At 44.5% G+C, this 17,042-nt stretch overlaps 1 long non-coding RNA gene across 2 annotated transcripts in view; it reads left to right on the top strand.

Moving 5' to 3' along the window:
• The window catches only part of LOC308476958, a 60,562-nt gene that overhangs the window by 14,279 nt on the left and 29,241 nt on the right, over window positions 1–17,042 (top strand). The window contains exon 4 of one of the 2 annotated variants that reach the window (XR_013986274.1): window positions 4,654–4,901. The exons of the other annotated variant lie outside the window; for it this stretch is intronic. This is a non-coding gene — a long non-coding RNA (uncharacterized lncRNA). Of the gene's footprint in view, window positions 1–4,653; window positions 4,902–17,042 lie in introns of those variants that run through there. 2 annotated transcript variants of the gene reach the window in all.

The raw sequence follows: 17,042 nt of genomic DNA, 5'->3' as shown, positions 1-17,042 counted from the left end.
ACCTATCCATTCTTAAGGAAATCAGCCCTGAGTGCTCACTGGAAGGACAGATCGTGAAGCTGAGGCTCCAATACTTTGGCCACCTCATGAGAAGAGAAGACACCCTGGAAAAGACCCTGATGTTGGGAAAGATGGAGGGCACAAAGAGAAGGGGACGACAGAGGAGGAGATGGTTGGATAGTGTTCTCGAAGCTACCAGCATGAGTTTGACCAAACTGTGGGAGGCAGTGGAAGACAGAAGTGCCTGGCGTGCTCTGGTCTATGGGGTCACGAAGAGTCGGACACGACTAAACGACTAAACAACAACAACAAATTCTTCATAGACTTTTTTTGTGCAAATTTCTTTTAAGGCTCTCCCGCACTTTTTACACTGTTCCTGCTGAGCTCACTAGAGCCCTTAACGCAACACGCTTCCCCTCGTAAGGTCACCAAGGGTAAATAACAAGTTCTAACATTGTGATGTATAGCCCCATATTTAAGAAGCTGGATTCCAGTATCTGATTTCAAGGAAGCCATTGAAACAAGCAGCAGATGGTTATGATTTCCAGTGGATCCAACATTGGCTGGTGGATCTACAACATACAGTCCACAAACTTGTTGTTATCCACTCTCCACCGCCTGCTTCCGTCTGGCGCACCCACTCGCTCTGCAAAACTATAGTTTGGTCTTGGATAGCCCCAGCAGTCTCCTTGCGTGGCGTTTCACACAAAGAGGTTTGCTTTATTGCTGGCTGGGTGGAGGAGAATATGAGCTCCTTTTCATACAAAGACAGATTGGGACTGATTTGCCAACCATTCATCCAAGTCTGAAACCGGGAGCCAAATTCTGCCATCAAATGCTGAGTCCTTTTGAAATCAGAGTTCCCTGGGAAGAGGGATTGACTGTTAAGCCACTCTGAGAATTGTAGTTCTGTGTGGAGAAATGGGAGTCTCCTAACATCTCTCAGCATCCTTAACCAGCTACATCTCCCATAATTCTTTGGAGGAAGCCATGGCTGTCTAAATTGGAAATATACTCCTTTAAATGCATAGGGCAGATGGGGCAACAGTTGTGGAAAGCAAAACTTGAGAAACAACCATACATTTCTGTCTGCAGTGGATATTTTGGGCATGCTTCAACCTTGCCTATCAAGCTCCACTTTTCAGCCATAAGGGCTTGAAAGAACCATATGCTACTCTTACTAATGAAAGCAGGGATTAATAGGATTTTAAGATGCTTTTTTCAACAACAAAAAAGAGGGGGAAGCCTTCATCCTTGAATTATATAGCTTTCCCCCTTTTTAGGTGCATTTGGCATAAAAATTAGCAAAATGGATTATGACTTTCAGGGGGCTACCACACATTCCCTTCTCAAAGAGCTAATAGAGGATACAGTAATAGAAAATATAGATCATCATTAGTGCATTGAGGTGTATGTTAGAGGTAATTATATAACTGTAAAGTAAATAAATGCAAAGCTTGGGGGAATAGACTAACAAATAAAATGAATTAATAATAATAATAAATAATTCTCTTCAATACAGCACTGTAACAACATAAGAGAGAGAGAGAGAATTCATTTTTATATAGAAACTGCAGGCTGGTTTATGAAAGGCAAGCAAACACCATGCGTGTGATTCCAGCTAAATTTCCAACAATTTGTAATAAGGGCAAATATTTCTAGGGGCATTAAGGCAAATGTTTTGCAGTATTGAAGTAAGAAGAACCCAAATCTCAAGCAAAATGATATTGGGCAGCCTGGTCCTATAATTTTCCTGTGGCAGCTGTAGCAGATAAAGGGAGAGCCAATCTACATTTCACTTTTAAAAATAAGGTAACATGAGAGGTAGAATAAATACATATTATTCGGTTTTGCTTTTATTCAAGCAAAAGTTCAGGGCATGAAAGAGTTTTGTGCCCCTGTGAAAGGCCAGCAGTTAAATCACATGCATGTTTAATCAGAAACAGTGGGGCTTATTCCCATGTTCACAGGATTGCAGCCTGATTCATTTAAACTGGGCCAGCAAAGGAGACATCCCTGCTTCAGTGGTGATATTGCGCATTCTTTTGATCTGGAGTCCTTCATAAAAGCTTGGATAATTTAATAGGAAAGCAATTGAATTCATTTGGGAGTGCTGTGACAAAATCAGTGCAAAGCTATCCACAAACCACCCAAGATTATCGTAACAGATTTGGCTTATGGTAAATGGGCCTGTCCCTATTATTTTGCATAACTTGGTACCTGAGGCCACACTATGAGAACTTAATGGCTAGAAAACTCTGGAATTATTGTGCCCATCAGAAGATGAGGGCAAAGGACAGGGAAACAGACTGTAGCACAGGGGTCAGCAAACTTTTTCAGCGGGGGGCCAGTCCATTGTCCCTCAGACCTTGTGGGGGGCCAGACTATATTTTTTGGGGGGAAGATAAATGAATTCCTATGCCCCACAAATAACCCAGAGATGCATTTTAAATAAAAGCACACATTCTACTCATGTAAAAACACGCTGATTCCTGGACCATCCGCAGGCTGGATTTAGATTTTAGTTTGCCTACCCATGCTGTAGCAGTTTGAATTAGGGCAGAGAGAGATTTTGTCCAGGAGCTGGAGATTCATATGGAGTCAGCTGCTATTGAGATGTGCCTTCAGGTGGCTCACATGACCTTTTTAAGACTCTGAGAGGTACACTGACTGAATGGTAATTTGAACTCCCTTTCCTTCTTTTTCCAAGTTGGAGTGTACTGCTCTGTTAAGTGTTGATGTGCTCTCTTCCATCTGTGAGGCCCAAAGTAATTGCCCTCATACCACCCCCCCCCAAAAAAAAAATTGCCCAGGGGACTGCAACTGTTGTTTTGCTGGAATCTGACGCGGTATTAGCAGCTGTTGCTGCCTGCTTTAGGAGTCTGTTTGCTCTCCAAATGCACTGTTGGATCTTTGTAAATAAACATCACATATCCCATGCTACAAGGTTGTTCAGGGAAATAGGGTGAGCTCTCCCATTTTCTCGTGTGTGTGTGCGTGTTTCACAAATGCTGAGTGTTTGGAGGGAAAATGCATAAAGGAATTGCCTGTTTTATTCTTGCCCTCTTGTAATTGCAAAGGAACGAGGCATCGTTCAGTGTCCTGGTGAAATGAGTAGCAATCATTGAAGTTCTCTGCCAGCAAAAAGCTTGGGTTATAAAACATTCTCACCCCTGGCTTCATGTTGACAATGACTCAAGACCAGCCTTATTAGGAACATTTCTGGCGTTCACACAACTCCTCCTATTGAGTGGCTCCTTCTCCTTCCTCCTCCCCTTAGAAATGAAGAGAACTGTAAGAGTCGTTTGATTAGAGCGGAAGCAATTAATGGCAAAGTCTCTGTCGAATGTTTCTCTTTTTTTCATTCAATTGTCCTCTAATCCCCAAGGCATTTCCCACATATTCCAGTGGCTTTTCAGCCTGAAATTCACCTGATAAAAAATTCTCAGATGGCAGCTTAGCCAGAGAGGTAAAATGTCATTAACGACTTTTCAGAAACTGTATGGTGTGCAAAGCCAGTCACTAAGAAATGGCTAGGGCAATGTGTGTGTTCTACAATGCTGTGCAGAAAATAAAAAGGCATAAATTTGTATTAGGTGTGTGTTATGTATGACAAGGGTTTGGGATAGTGGGGCTGTTTGTTTGCTTGTTGCCCTGATTCTGTAGTTCCCAAACACAAGTCATAGCTGAGAGCCACTTGGACTACAAATCAGAGAGGGACCCAGCACAGGGAAGGTATGGCAGCAGTTGTCTCCCTCGACACCAGGATACAGCAAGAACTGCTGCCCAGGGGCTGTAACACCTGCCACCACCAGTGGCGGAGGAAGAGGAGTGGGGGGGACGCAGCACCCCCAGCAGCGCGATCCCAGTGGGGTGCCATCACGGCTGCCCCCCGCCCATGCTGGGCACCATGCCACTGCAGGCGGTGTGCCATGTCCCTGCGAGAGGCGTGCCATGCCCCCAGGACGCATGCCATGCCCCTGGGATGCACGCCAGCCCTGCCCCCACCTGCTCTCCGCCCCCCAGTGCCGGAGCATTAAGCCCCACTACTGGCCTCCACACAAGGGTGGCAGGCCACCTGCCCAAATCGAGTACTTTCCAGCTGACACAGAGCTGGTTGTGATGAACCATCATGGTAGAAATGCATCCAATGGGGACTGGGGTCATCAGGTGGTGGTCCCCTCCCCACAGCCCCCCTCCACATGAAGGGTTGTGGGGAGGAAGGGGAATCTGCTGTCCCAGGCTGACCAAGCATGCTGGACAGGTCGAATCCTCCAAGCAGACTGCACAGACCCTCCCTGTTGACCTCTTAACGGTTTTGCAACCTCTTCAGCTCTCGCTTTAAAGTTCTTTCCTTTGTGGTACTTTTTGGCGATCGGTCTTGTGCCAATATTGAGCCTTAGATGGAATTTACCACCCGCTTGGGAGCTCAGGAACTAGTTGATCACTGACATCCCAGGTCCTCGTCCAACAGTCTACTAAGGACACCTCTCAAGTAACTATGAGCTTTGGCAAACACCTCTTCATCAGAGCTGTTCATCAGCCTAGCAGGACACTCCTTATTTGCTTCTAGTGGCAACTCTGATTGAGAAGGCATTGTGCCTGGTGTCCTTTTCGTTCTTTTACTCCTCCTCGTTTTCTGCTTTTTTGCAGGGGAAAGCTAAACTCCTGATTGCTGCAATAGGAAATAAAATTGAAGGAATGAAGATACTGGCTGAGTAGACAGTGAGGCAACTATCTATCCCCCACCCCCATAAAAAACTATTTATGAGAGGACTGGCTTTTGAAGAAAATCCTGACATGCTGGATTTACATGACAAACATTTTAGCACCCTCTTTTGGACTGCTTTCATTGGAATTCTTTCTCAATCTTCTCAGCTATAAGGGCAGGCAACATGAGGGGAGAGACTCTTTCTGTAAACTTTGTTAATGTCCTTGAACTGCCCAGGAACTTATGTAGAAGTTGTGAGTTTTATTCAGGGTTTTTTTAAAAACAAAAACAAAACAAAAAACCCACACATACACAATCTGGAAATGGAGCAGACAATTTAGTTCCTGGGATTTGGGATACACTAAGCGGATATAAGAAATTAATAAACCAGTATGACTCTCCCTACAGTACTATTTTTAAAAGAACAACAGAGAGTCTTGCAGCACCTTTAAAGAATAACAAAACTTACAATGGCATGAACTTTTGTAGATGTACTAAATCTACTTCCTCAGATGCATGAAACTGATTCAGGTCTATGAAAGCTCATGACTTGGATGGGAAACCTGAGGCCCGCCAGATATTTTTGCTGAACTACAACTCCCATCATCCCTTACTCTTGCCCATGCTGCCAAGGGCTGGTGGGAGTTGGAGTCTGGCTACGTCTGGTTCCCCAGCCTGGCCTACGCCATTAAAAAAAAAGGTCTCACTTGCACTCAAATATTTTCTAAGGAACTATAATCAAATGTGGACTTAGATTGAAACATGACTTGTTTTGAGCAGAAGTTCTTCATGAAGGACAGAACCTGCACAGTCCTTTTTGAGCTGCAGAGTTTTCGAAAAGATCTTTTAGTGAAATCAGAACAAGAGAGATGATAGGCACAATCCATCCAAGATTAAGCGTATTTTGCTCCTATCCATTTCCTGCAAGTGAGTTAAGTGCACACTAGAAATCTTCTCACATTATCAAAAGGTCTTAATGGAGCTTAACTGGATTTTATGCTCTGCATAGGCTCTGAGCTTCTCGTCAAAATTAAGACACTAATATTGCTAAATGAGTGATGCAATATTCAGATAACTTACAGTGGGTGCAGGAGGCAGAATCATAATGTTATTGTAAAATTCATCTTTTCTGTACCTGAGAAAATGTGTTGTTGGCCAGCACGTCATATGGGTCATGCATTTGATTGCTTTATAGTGATACCAGGGTTGCATTTATCTTTTTGTCCTATTGTGAAGCTGATTTTCTGTACCACTGACTGCTTGGTGAGGTGACATTTGCTTTATCCAATGATAAATGGTACGTAGCCACTTGGAACCCCTCCTAAAGACCAGGAGACTTAAATATTATCGTTTTAAAAATTTTAAAAAAAACCCTTTGAAATTTCTTTCTGCTGAGGTACAAAGATGAGAACTGAAAGTCAAATGTTCTCCATGGTTACTGATCGACATAAAGGGCCGTGTCTAAAATGGAGAGTCATTTGGGATTAATGAGGGAGAACAAAGAAGAGCTGTGAAAGGTGCAAACGGGCTAGCCAAGCTCAGGGGCAGCATCCTTGGTCATTACACATTCCTTCTTAGCTGCTCGAAGTTTCAGCAATCTTAATGTAACAAATTATATACTCCTCCTTTTTGTTCTCAGCACAACTCTTTTGTAATAAAGCAGTCCCACAAAAATGTAACTCCTATAGTTGTGCAACTAAACCCCATAAGATTTGTACATTGGAACATTCCATCCATTGTCGAAAGACAATGGAGTGTACCTTCAGGGGTGAAGTCAAACCGCTGCATCAGTAGGAGTGAAGTGACCTTCCCCGGGCAGTGTGTTTGGAGCTAGATGACCCCCCCTCTCAGCCTCGCTGGTGTGGTCCAAAGGAAAGCAGAGCAATACATTGGGCACAAGCTTAGTTGCAGGAGTTGCTGGAAGAAGGTGCCATCCAACCGTCTGAGTGACGCCACTCTGGATTTGTGTAGGGCTTTCTCCCTAGCCTTTTCTTCTCCTGAAGATACCTTTATTCTTATTCTTATTCTTATTCTTATCCTTATCCTTATTCGTATTCTTTGTATACAGTGGGACCTCGGGTTAATAACTTAATTCGTTCCGGAGGTCCGTTCTTAACCTGAAACTGTTCTTAACCTGAGGTACCACTTTAGCTAATGGGGCCTCCTGCTGCCACCGCACGATTTCTCATCCTGAAGCAAGGTTCTTAACCCGAGGTACTATTTCTGGGTTAGCGGAGTCTGTAGCCTGAAGTGTCTGTAACCTGAAGTGTCTGTAACCTGAAGCATATGTAACCCGAGGTATGACTGTACTGCCCTATATCTGCAGGTCTCAGGGTGGTTCACAGAATAAAATCAGAATATAAAACCACAAAATACATAATCAAAACAAAAACCCAATAGCTCCCCCCAACGCACTTTTAAAGGACATTGGATGTATAATGAAGGCACCAGGTGAGCCTCCCCGGGAGAGCATTCTCTTGCAAAGCAGAGGAAGTTTAGGACCAGAGTTTTCCTTCTCCTAGATGGGCTGCCTTCCCAGGTTGATGAGCCCCGTCTTCCCTTCAGTTCCCTTTACAACGGGAGAAAACCACCTCCTTGACCATTGGTCCCACTATTGTTCTTGTCTGCTCAATCCACCGGAGCCTGTCCTTGTATGCAAGGGAAGTACATTGGAACATAGGAATCTGCCTTATACTGAGTCAGGCCAATTGCAGTCTATCCAGCTCAGTATCACCTACGGTACACTGATTAACAGCAGCTTTCTAGGGATCCAGACCAGGGACATTCTCAGCCCTACCATGAGATGATGAAGATTGAACCAGGGACCCTCTGCTGGGAAGCTGAAACTCTAACACTGAACTGTGGCCCTTCCTCCAATAGGGTGTGGTGCTGTAATTCAGTGGTAGAATACATGCTTTGCATGTAAAAAAAAACCCCAGGTTCAAAACTTGACATCTCAAGCAGCAAAATGGAATCTTCTGCCCCTATAATGAGGTTTTGCTTCTGCTGCTATGAATATTACATTCCTTATAATTTCATGGGGGTTCTTGGTGTTTGTATTTTGTCCTGGTTTTTGTTGTTGTTGTTGTCTGGAGGTTTTAATCTTTGTTGTAAGCTTTCTTGAGCTGGGCAGAGGCGGGATATCAGTGCCTGAAATAAATGAAGTCTGGTGCCTAGAAGACTTCGGTGCAAGTCCATCCTCCTGTGTGGGTCGAGTCAGCAACGTTTACCATCTAATTGCTGTTCACTGGCTCATGTAGAATGAATTGGATACGCCAGGTCTCAGTGCTTTCTGTAATCTTTGTGTAGTCATGGGAACTGAAGAAACCCCTCTAGGCAGCTAGATTTCAGACCATTTTTAGCTCACTATGTCTTACTCTGGAAAATCTATTGAGACATTAGTGACCAGTCCCTTTAGGTTAGTCATGACATAATGTTATCCTTGGAATAGGGTGGGTTCAGTTATTACTGAATTATTATGGTTGGCTTCCACGAGACATTGTGAATGTTTCAAAGCAAATCTGTGTGGTCTAATCCAAGCGCAGCATATCTGATGGGGCCACTGAAAATTGTTTTCCTTACATTTGATTTCCATGTTCAACCACAGCCACATCCTGGAAGCATTGTTACGTCAGGGGGAAATGCAGGATGTGACACACAGGTGACAATGCAGTAGCTGTGCCACGCACACTGTGGCGTTCTAGGAAGACCTTTTATTGATGCTGTCACTCTCTGCCACATCAAATGAGGTAGGTTGACGGCCTTTCTGCCAACCTAGGGAGATGGCTTGGGGCCAAGGAACAGGAGCAGCTTTCCATGTAGAACCTGCACACGCACACATGTGTTCATGAACTTAAGTGTGTCCTTAATTCATACCCACACTGATTTAAAAATCCCTTTGCTGATTAAAAATGCTTCCCTGTGTGAGGCAACCCAGGGTGTTTATGTGTCAGGGGCAGGAAAAAAAATGGTGCCTGTCAGGATGCTGTCAATGGCTCCCAGCTGGTTGCCCAGGAAAGTATAAAGACAAGGAAAAGTTTCCTACTGTCCTTTATTATTTCAATTTTTACAGAGAGAGGCTATAGAACCCAGCCTCTTGGATAATGGCGTTGTCCCAAGTGAATCTCCACACCCCCCCCCATCTTCCCTCTTCCTCATTTGTCTTTCTCATCACCTCCTCTATGGGTGCTTCTAGGTGCCCTCTGTCTTTGAGCTTTTTGCTCTCCAACTTTTAAGTCTTGCCAAGTTCTGAGAGATGGAAAGTCTGGAATGCTTTCTAATGTCAACGTGTCAGCCGGGATTGTTCCGGCTCTCCCATTAATTTTCCCTCATCTGCCTCTGAACTGTGACCTCCCTCAAACCCCTGTTGTAAATCTATACTGCCTTCTTTTTCCTCCTCCCTGGAAGGGTCAGGATGGGGAGGTGGTCTCCACCATTCCTCCTCTGCCCAGTCCCCGACATTGCTGCAGTTGAAATAAAAATCTAATAATACTGTAAATAATTGGCAGCTTACTTCTCTCTCTAATGGTAGTCCAAAATCACCTGTCTGATGTGGGTCACCATCCCATGTCTAATTGTAGGGCACATTCCTTCACTTTAGATGAACTAGTTGTTTGTGTGTACCGCCCTACTCGGCATAGAATATCTTGTGGTACAAAAGTAATAAAGTGGGGGTGGTAGGAAGATTCAACTCCTCCTAAATTGCAGCCTGAGTTTGATTCCCTTTAAGGTCAGTGGAAAGGCTGACACTGATGTCTATTTTACCTATGAAGTAGATCCATGTAACCTTTTTCAAAAATATTGCCATGACCTTTCTTTAGTGCAAAGGATCATTTTATTTTATCTAAAATAAGCTTTCCTTGACATTTACGCATTGAAACTGCAGTGAGTTGATAATATTCCTTCAGGGAGGCTTGTCTTTCCTAAATTTGATAGCAAAATGTTGTGGTTGGTTGGGCGTGATTCCTTTTGGATTCACCTTCCATGACTTTCCTTGAGTAGTTGGGATTCTTCTAAAATATTTCAGGTTTCCCCATTATTTTAGCTTTGCTTTTATGTGGCTTCCTTTGCATTCTCTTGCAACAACATTGAGTCATGGTTGTAATTATTTTTCACAGCTAAAGGATGACTTTCTGAATTGTCCACAGCAAATGCCTCCCTCCCTTGCTGCTTGTGGTCTTTAAAAAAAAAAAAAAAGATGCAGAGGGAGATTATCTGTCATTAGGGATGTGGAAGAAATTCTACTCAGTTTGCATTTAAAGCCAAATCCATCAGAGTTGCGCTTTCTGAAACTGTATTCAAACTGAAACACAGCCAAAAGTCACACTTAACTGAATTTTGTGATTCAATTCTCCAATCAAACAGTGTTTACAAAAATGGATATATATGGGGGAAATATGCATAGAAGTCAATATATTAGTGAAAATGACATGCAACAATACATAATTTTGTGGGAAATTGTTTGTAGAAAGGTGTACATTAGTCAGAAAATGTGTTTTAACAAGTGAAATTTGCACAAAAATGCTGATGAATTTTCATGAAGATTTTTTTTTAAAAAAAAAGTTCACAAATTGCTGCGGAAATGCAGAGAACTGAATTTATGGTTTTGAAATTGAGAGAACCAAAACTGACACATCCTTCTGCACCTACCTATCACAATGTTGCCATTATGACAATGAAGGGGAGGCCCTGTAGTCCAGTGGTAGAATACAGGCTTTGAAGGCAGAATATCCCAGGATCTTTCTCCAGTTGAAGGGCCTCAGGTTTCCTGGGCCAGCCCACACATGAGGCAAGGTGAGGCGACCACCTCAGGTGGCAGGTTCCACAGAGGCAGCAGATCCTGGTGTGACTCTTTCTTTTCTCCCTTGTTCCTCATGTAGGTCGTCCCTCACCCCTTCCCTGACAGCAGGGATGCCAGCTTGAATAAAATATTGGGGGAGGAGAGGCTAGGTAAGCCCCGCCCCACATAACTGATCACATGATGGGGCTCACCTACACCATTTGAATGGCAATACCTATCAACTTTGGGAGTGGCAGCCCCTTCAAATATTTTATTGGGGGGTGGCCAAAGGGACCTTGGCCCATAGGAGTTGGCTCCTATGCCTGGCAGGGAGGGGTGCCATTTTGGAGTCTGCCTCAGGTGCCAAAATGTCTTGGGCCAGCACTGCAAGTATGAATCAGGGCTAGCAAAATCCTCTGCTGTGGGCAGCGTCTATCTGAGTACACAATGACAGACTACATTGACTTGCTCCATATCTGACATCTCCATATATTCATTTGCTGGTTGCCCACTGTAATAACAGGATGATGGACTAGATTGCCCATTGGCCTGATCCTGCAGGCTCTTCTTGTGCTCTTATTACTGTTCCTACCTGCGAGGTAGTTTCAGAAAGTAATGAGGAGGTAGGGTTTTGTTTGACCTCACAGCACATGTGATCCAGCAAAGTTCGGGTTTAATCCCAATGCACTTCAGTTAGAAGGCATGTGTGAGAATCCTTTAAAGGTTGAGGCAACCATGGTAGGAATTAGTGAGCTAATATATGTGAAACACTCTGAATACTCCTGGAATGAAGCACTATGTAAATGCTTAGTGTTATTCTTTGTCCTTGCCTTTGGTTTTCTAAAAACAAAACCCTGCATTTTCCATGTTTGCGAATTGTGAATGTACTGTTTCCCATTCTGAGTGTCTGATTCACTCAATTGCTCCTTCTTCTCTTGCCTGCTGAAACTCTTTTAATTGTTGAACTTTTGAACTCCCGTCACAAATTGAAGCCTGGGAGTTTTGCAGAAACAAAATCTGCATTTGTGCCACCAAAAAGGAGCAGCGCAAGTTCACTGCGGTTGGCTAGGGAAGCAAAACCAACACAGCAACATTGCCTTTGTGGATTAAGGAGACAACAGCCAATAAAGGAGACTTTGGCTGCAGCTTCTGGGCCCCTCCTGTGTCCCACTGTGAGTATAGTGGGAGTCTGTCCAAGTTTGTTCATTAGAACAGTTCTCCTCCTGAGTCCGGGGACAGCAAGCCATAGAAATAACGTACTCCAACTTGGTTCCATTGGAGCCAATGGAACTTCTTTTTATGGGTGCATAGCTGTCAACTTTTCCCTTTTCTTGTGAGGAATCCTATTCGGAATAAGGGAAGTTCCTTTTTAAAAAAGGAAACGTTGACAGCTATGTATGGGTGTAAAGGTAAAGGTAAAGGGACCCCTGACCATTAGGTCCAGTCGTGGCCGACTCTCGGGTTGCGGCGCTCATCTCGCTTTATTGGCCGAGGGAGCCGGCGTACGGCTTCCGGGTCATGTGGCCAGCATGACTAAGCCGCTTCTGGCGAATCAGAGCAGCGCACAGAAATGCCGTTTACCTTCCCGCCGGAGCGTTACCTATTTATCTACTTGCACTTTGACGTGCTTTCAAACTGCTAGGTTGGCAGGAGCAGGGACCGAGCAACAGGAGCTCACCCCGTCGTGGGGATTCGAAACGCCGACCTTCTGATCGGCAAGTCCTAGGCTCTGTGGTTTAACCCACAGCGCCACCCGCATCCCGACATGTATGGGTGTATGACTAAATGTTTGGCGATGCCATAGGTTTTGAGAAGGGGCGAGTAAACCCAAGTCTCTGGAGCACCAAGCACAAACTAACATGGCTCAGGTAGAAGAGAAGAAGTCTGAGCTAGGCCGGAATCTTTGTTTAATGGGTTAAATTGTCCAAAGTGCTTGAGCTTTGGGTCTGGGGAGTAGGAGGGAAGGCAGTGTACTAGAGAAAGGCGTAGAGATTGGGAACATGTTGCACTCTCAGTGTTGCTAGACCACAAATCACATCATCCCTGGCTTAATTTGTTATTGTTTTTATTATGCATTTTGTGTTTTTATGCTGTGAACCGGTACTGTGGTATGCAAACTGTGAACTGTGGTATGCAAATTTTAAAAATGAATGAAATGGAGTAAAATATACAGCTATATTTTTAACCTCTCGGGTTTATTTGGCAACTAATATTATGTAAGGGGTATAACTAGCAACGAGAACACAATAACTATAGCTTTGGAAATGTAATACGTCTAGGATTCAGATCAATCAAATACCTCCATGTCTGCCATAATCTTTTAATCCTTATCCTCTTTTCTTTTTTGTATTATTAACTCCTACTTTCTCTTTTTTTTCCTCTTGCCATATGTGTATAATGTTTGCAATTTTTTTCAAGTTGGTTGTTGTTGTCTGGCACCATGCGATGCTAGAATGGTGAACCTCCAGCTCATGAGCTTAATTAGGCCTAATTAGGTGCAATATGGGTCCCAACTTGGCCTTGAAGTGTGCTTCTGGTTGTTCACTGGCAATGGGAGGTCTGCTGCCACCACCAACTGGTGGTGAGAGCAACCTCCCTGAGATTGGCTGTGCTATGAAGCCCAGCTGACCTCTGTGGAAAGTAGAACTTGAAGTCAGTACCTTATGGCAATGACATCAATCTTCCAGATTTGGCTACACTACCAGTTTCCCAGGGCAAATCCTGCCCACCTGTCAGAGTGAGCCATCGGGGATGGGGGCATCCAGGATCTGGCTGTCAGCCAAATCCAGTTCCTCATCCCAATGTAAAATGTCAAAGCTTTGTTCTAACGAAAATATTAGAAATCCACTGTGCAGAATTTTCTCCAAATATTTCTCACCATTTTTAATTTTTTTAAAAATGTGTCAGCTTCCATTTGCTGACTATACCCACACAGTGCCCTGGCAGCACTGTGGGAGGCAAGGAGCTGTGCTACTGTCACTTTCAATAGCGAGACCCGTGTCCAAGAATCTGTTGAAAAATTGCTCAGCTCCCCTGGAGAAATTTGCTGAAATGCCCCCCCTCAATTTCTCTGCCCTCAAATAGATGGGGGGATTTTGAGATGTCATTTTGAGAGGCTGTATTGCCAAGTGGTGTGTCTGTGTTTTTTTGCTGACCTGCAGGCTAGAGAATGATCTGAAGTCACACATTCTGCCATTTCCCCTACTTTCTGGAAACCATATGGAAGCCATTTTGAAGGAAGGGCAGTACAGTGGTACCTCGGGTTAAGTACTTAATTCGTTCCGGAGGTCCGTTCTTAACCTGCAACTGTTCTTAACCTGAAGCACCACTTTAGCTAATGGGGCCTCTGGCTGCTGCCGCGCTGCTGGAGCCCGATTTCTGTTCTTATCCTGAAGCAAAGTTCTTAACCTGAAGCACTATTCTGGGTTTGCGGAGTCTGTAACCTGAATCATATGTAACCTGAAGCATATGTAACCTGAGGTACCACTGTATTGATAAATGTGCCAGTATGGCATGGGCGCCAGAGCAAGCACTATTTCTGGGTTAGCGGAGTGTGTAACCTGAAGCATATGTAACCTGAAGCGTACGTAACCTGAGTGACCACTGTATAATGAATAATAAAAGAAGAGTGTGCCACATTCCTTTTTAACCTATGAGTGTGTGGTTTTTTGGGGGAGGGTAATAGATACTGAGAGTGGCTTTAGATCATTTGCCCTTTCTACCTTTCACATTTATTTGTAATGTCTGAACCTTAATCAGCAAGTCTGTGCCACCCATGGGACGCGGGTGGTGCTGTGGGTAAAACCTCAGCACCTAGAGCTTGCCAATCGCATGGTCGGCGGTTCGAATCCCCGCGGCGGGGTGAGCTCCCGTCTTTCGGTCCCAGCTCCTGCCCACCTAGCAGTTTGAAAGCACTCCTAAGTGCAAGTAGATAAATAGGTACCGCTTTATAGTGGGAAGGTAAACGGCGTTTCCGTGTGCTGCGCTGGTGCTGGCTCACCAGAGCAGCTTCGTCATGCTGGCCACATGACCCGGAAGTGTCTCCAGACAGCGCTGGCCCTCGGCCTCTTAAGTGAGATGGGCGCACAACCCTAGAGTCAGACACGACTGGCCCATACGGGCAGGGGTACCTTTACCTTTTACCTTTCACATTTATTTGTAATGTCTGAACCTTAATCAGCAAGTCTGTGCCACCCATTTCCTCCCCATGTTCATTTTACTCCTGCACATCCTTATTTGGAAAAAAAAAACAAGATGAAGGAAATCGCATATATCCGTCATTTTTATTTATTAGTTTGGCTGCACCATCATAGTACTGTAGAGTTGGAAAGGACCCAAAGGATCATTTAGTGCAAATCTCTGCAATACAGGAATCTCAACACATGATCCCTCATCCAATTTGAAACCATACCAGATCCTGCTTAGCTTTGCAAAAGGGCTAGCAATTTTATTGTTGCACCACTAGGTGAGCCATCCTTTCCATATGTACTCAATATTTTACTTTCCATATTTACATAAGTTCAGTGGAATTTACTACTTACTAAGTAGGTCCCACCCAAAAATCCCCCCTCTGAAGCTGCTATTTGCATTTGAAGAAAAGTTATTGTTGACTCCAGTGGAGAGAAAGAGTTATACTCTACCCCCACTTTCCTAAGGCTGGACCTGAGAAGGCAAAAATGATGGGAGGCTGTTGAGTTCCATACGGGATATATACTATATCTATCTATCTATCTATCTATCTATCTATCATCTATCATCTATCATCTATCATGTCTTGAGTTGCATTCATAATGTAGGTCTGTCTTGCTAACTTCCATGTTGCTGGAACTGCAAAAAAGTTTGTGTGGATTTGGGGTTTTCAATTGGAACATTAGCTTTCCTTCCTACTTAATGTTTTTAAATAGAGATTTTTCACACTGAATTTCAAAGAAACACCTGAGAGGATGTCCTCTAGGTGCCATTTTCAATGCTGCTTGATTTATTTCCTCTTATTGCTCAGGTCTTTCCACTTTCTAAGCACTCGATTCAGTGACTCATGGCTTATACCCCCGGAGACTGCAGGCAAATCTGCCCAAATTCAACATCCAAAGCCTTGGAAATGTGCTGTTCAAATGTAAGGAAGTGACAGATGCACTGAGCTCAGACTGACAGGTTGTTAGAGAGCAATAAGGTAGGCCTGTGTGTGACTGCATGTTTTTTTTAAGTCCAGCAAAAGAGCTCTTGCTGAGGCAGCTGCGTCTCGTAGTTCTTGTAGGTGTAGTTCACACACACACAAAAAGATGTATGTAAGAAGATTAATGAGAGCACCGCCACCTCATGCTGGGGAGATAGCAGAATTTCATCAGGTTTTGCTGGGTGCCATAGAATCCTATTGGTGCAAAGCTGCCACATTTCCATCATTTTCAAGGGTTGTTACACAGCACAAAACCAAGAAGCTTGGCTTCAGTTCACCTCTCAAGAATCATATTGGGTTTGGAGTCCGGACAGGCGAGAAGAAACCCTTCTTTGCACAGTGCATATGAAACCAGTGAAATTTGCTCCGACAGGAAGTAGCGATGGTCCCCAATTTGAACAGCTTTGAAAGGGGATTTCATAAAGTAAGAACATAGAAGAGCCCGGCTGGGTCAGACCAAAGGTCTCTCTAGTCTAGCATCCCATTCTCACTGTGGCAAACTACAAGCTATGGGAGGACATGACGGCAACATAATTTTCCCCTGTTTTTCCAGCAACTGGTATTTTGAGGTCTACAACATCTGACATAGCCATTGTTGAGTCCTGACAAGACAGAAGTACTGTTTGGGGGGGACAGGAGGCGGGTGGGTGTGGAGGACTCCCTGGTCCTGAATAGGGTAACAGTACCCCTGAAGGACCAGGTGAGCAGCCTGGGAGTCATTCTGGAGTCGCAGCTGTCCATGGAGGCGCAGGTCAATTCTGCATCTGGTTCGCAGGCTGAGACCCTACCTGCCCGCAGACTGTCTTGCCGGAGTGGTGCATGCTCTAGTTATCTCCTGCTTGGACTAGTGCAATGCGCTCTATCTGGGGCTACCTTTGAAGGTGACCCAGAAACTACAACTAATCCAGAATATGGCAGCTAGACTGGTGACTGGGAGCGGCTGCCGAGACCACATAACACTGGTCTTGAAAGACCTACATTGGCTCCCAGTACGTTTCCGAGCACAATTCAAAGTGTTGGTGCTGACCTTTAAAGCCCTAAACGGCCTTGGTCCAGTATACCTGAAGGTGCGTCTCCACCCCCATCGTGCTACCCAGACACTGAGGTCCAGTGCTGAGGGCCTTCTGGTGGTTCCCTCACCGCAAGAAGTGAAGTTACAGGGAACCAGGCAGAGGGCCTTCTTGGTAGTGGCACCCTCCCTGTGGAACACCTTCCCATCAGATGTCAAAGAGAAAAACAACTACCAGACTTTTAGAAGACATCTGAAGGTAGCCCTCTTTAGTGAAGCTTTTAATGTTTAATAGACTAATGTATTTTAATATTCTGTTGGAAGCTGCCCAGAGAGGCTGGGGAAACTCAGCCACTTGGGCGGGGTATAA

The sequence above is a fragment of the Podarcis pityusensis genome (genome assembly GCF_964106645.2).
Source record: "Podarcis pityusensis genome assembly, chromosome: 5".
Taxonomy (NCBI): domain Eukaryota; kingdom Metazoa; phylum Chordata; class Lepidosauria; order Squamata; family Lacertidae; genus Podarcis; species Podarcis pityusensis.
Note: the sequence above shows the minus strand (reverse complement) of the source record. Positions and strands in the feature narration are given on the sequence as shown.